The sequence below is a fragment of the Nycticebus coucang genome, chromosome 11 (assembly GCF_027406575.1).
Source record: "Nycticebus coucang isolate mNycCou1 chromosome 11, mNycCou1.pri, whole genome shotgun sequence".
Taxonomy (NCBI): Eukaryota; Metazoa; Chordata; class Mammalia; order Primates; family Lorisidae; genus Nycticebus; species Nycticebus coucang.
The window spans coordinates 41,888,883-41,891,765 of record NC_069790.1 but is presented as its reverse complement, the minus strand read 5'-3'; the positions used below and the strand labels follow the sequence as shown (position 1 = coordinate 41,891,765).

At 44.2% G+C, this 2,883-nt stretch overlaps 1 pseudogene; it reads left to right on the top strand.

Moving 5' to 3' along the window:
• The first annotated feature begins 1,483 nt into the window (after positions 1 to 1,483).
• Positions 1,484 to 2,186, top strand: LOC128598303 (origin recognition complex subunit 6-like; annotated as a pseudogene).
• Positions 2,187 to 2,883: the final 697 nt, after the last annotated feature.

The following is a 2,883-nucleotide window of genomic DNA, read 5'->3' as shown; positions in this document are numbered from 1 at the left end:
CTCACATCAACTCCTCAGCATCAGCACGCTTTGCTCAGATGCACATGTCACTGTTCACTTGTCAAGCTACTATGAGGAGCAGTTTTTCACAATGAACCAAATGGAGGATGGAAGGTCAAATTAAGCTCTTAATTTGTCATCCGTTGATTCCTGCACTAAAATTGAGCAAGCATTATTGCGTGCTGTGATCCCCCACTCTGACAGAATCTACCCTCGATCATTCTGTAATTTTAAAAGCCCTATTTAGCAACTGAGCTGAGAAATATCAAGAGTGAACAGAAGACCTCCTGAAACTTTTTCTAAGCCAGTGCTTCTCACATTTGGGAGTACATCAAAACCACCAGGAGGGAGGGTTAAAACACAAGATTCCTGGGCTCCACTGCCAGATTTTCAGAAGTAGTAGAATTTGCATTTCTAACTAGCTCCAGGAGATGCTGATACTGCTGCTCCAGGGACTCCACAGTGAGTACCCTGGCTGTAGGCAGGTCTGAGATACTCCAGAACTGCTCCGAAGTGCTATGGCCTTTGCTTTAATCTTCTCTGTAGGTGAAACTTTCCAAGTCCCAAAAGCTGCCATAACACCTAGCTCACTCACACAATGTTGATTTAATTTCTGTGTATTTGGAAGGTGTTACTCTGTATCTGGTGGTTCCTAGACCTCAGGCACTCTTCTAACACACACACACACACACACATTCATACACACAGCTGGCTCTGGATGCACAGATATTCACTCTTTACTAAAGAAAATATTTACTGAATGCTACTAATGCCAAACAGTACACTAGACATTTCTAGAAGAAATTAAAATACATGGAGACTTTTTCCCAAAAGGCCTTGAATGCCATTGAAGAAGACCAAGCAGCTACACAGATGTAGTCACACAGGCAACCACACAGCAAGTTTGCAATACAAGCCACAAAGGAGATAGAAAGTGAAATGGAATTTTGGGAGGTGAAACAATGTTTTAAGTGAATACGAAGAGGTTTGTGATAGTTAAGCTGATGTGGAATTTGTTAATTTGGTACACATAAGCCATGGAATACTATGCAGCCACAAAAAGATGGAAAGTTTACATTTTTTTGTATTAACCTGTATGGAGTTGAAGAACTTTCTCCCTAGTAAAGTATCGCAACAATGGAAAAGCAAGTGTCCAATGTACTCAACTAGTATGAAGCCAGTAGATGAACAACTACACACCCACACAAGAGAAAAACAGAATTAAATTCAAGCTGGGGAGGATCTCGGGGCATCAGGAGGGCGATAGCAGGAGGGAAAAGCCGTGTATCACAAGTTTGTCCCGAAGGAAGGAGTAGGAGGAGGAGCCGAGGGACCACGTTCCCTACATCCACCTTGGAGAAGGCTTTGGTGGTGCGTGTGCACAAGAAAGACCGGGATTTGTTCCTAGCTCACAAATCATCTCTTCCCAGCCAATCCCAATGCGCCGGGGTTGGGGCCTAGCTCTCAGAGGGCAGCGCAGAGCATGCGTGCAGGATTCCTGCAGCCCAGGCTGTTCGCCGGAGTTGCCAGCTTCTGTGCCTTGGTGTCCGAGCTGATCGGTTTCCTGGCCCAGTGCCTGGCCCTTTCCGAGCCTGACGTGCTAAGGAAAACTGAGGAGTACTTGGGACTGTGCCAGGTAAAGTGCGCTGGCCTGTCTGTGCTCACCACAGAGACCAGCAGTACAGTCGTGGGCCAGGACCTTGCATCTTCCTGCATCAAGTGCCCCTTGGACAGTGCTTATTTAATCAAACTTTCTGGTTTGAACAAGAAGACATATCAGAGCTGTCTTAAATCCTTTGAGTGTTTACTGGGCCTGGATTCAAATATTGGGATAAGAGACCTAGCTATACAGTTTAGCTGTACAGAACCAGTGAACATGGCTTCAAAGTTACTACAAACCTATGAGTCCAGTCTTCCCAAAACATAGAAAGTAGATCTTGACTTATCCAGGCCACTTTTCACCACTGCTGCACTACTTTCAGCATGCAAGAGAACCTAGAGATTCAGCTACTCCACCACAGAAGAAAATGGAAACAGTGGTTGAACCCCCAGCAAAGGAAATAGAGAAGGTAGTAGAGATCCCACATAAACCACAGAAAGATGAAGATCTGACACAGGATTATGAAGAATGGAAAAAAAATTTTTTGGAACATGCTGCTAATGTTCCAAAGGCGACAGCAGAGTGATTTCAGCTTCTAGACTGGCAGGTGATGCAGACACATTTCTGGAAGATTTGAGGCTTCTGGAATTTTGTTTGAACTTCTATAACAAGGATCCTAAGACTATTGTCTTAATAGCAAAGAAGCCAGCACTGGGGCAGAGTTCTGGGCAGTGGCTTGGCTCCTGATGTGGCAACCCTGGATGAACTACAGGGCCTGACTGGCATAGCCTCATGTGCTCCTAGGAAATAGAATTGGAGCCATTTTGCTTTGTTTGTTTCAAGTGAAACGAAGCCTCCTGTCCTATCCGAACATAAAATTCAGGCTTGGTGGTGCCTGTGGCTCAAAGGGGTAGGGCACTGGTCTCGTATGCCAGAGGTGTTGAGTTCAAACCCAGCCCTGGCCCCCCCCCAAAAAAAAAAATTCATGCTTAATGGAAACTTGCAGATTTATTTAATTTTTGTGTTTGTTTTTTGGTTTGACTAAATCAATATATTGCACAGCCTAAGTTAATAAATGTTATTTTTTTATTAAATCATAGCTGTGTACATTAATGCTATCATACACTGGTTTTATAGACCATTTGATATATTTTCATCACATTGGTTAACATAGCATTCCTGGCATTTTCTTAGTTATTGTGTTAAGACATTTATATTCTGGGCAGCGCCTGTGGCTCAGTGGGTAGGGCGCCGGCCCCATATACCGAGGGTGGTGGGTTCAA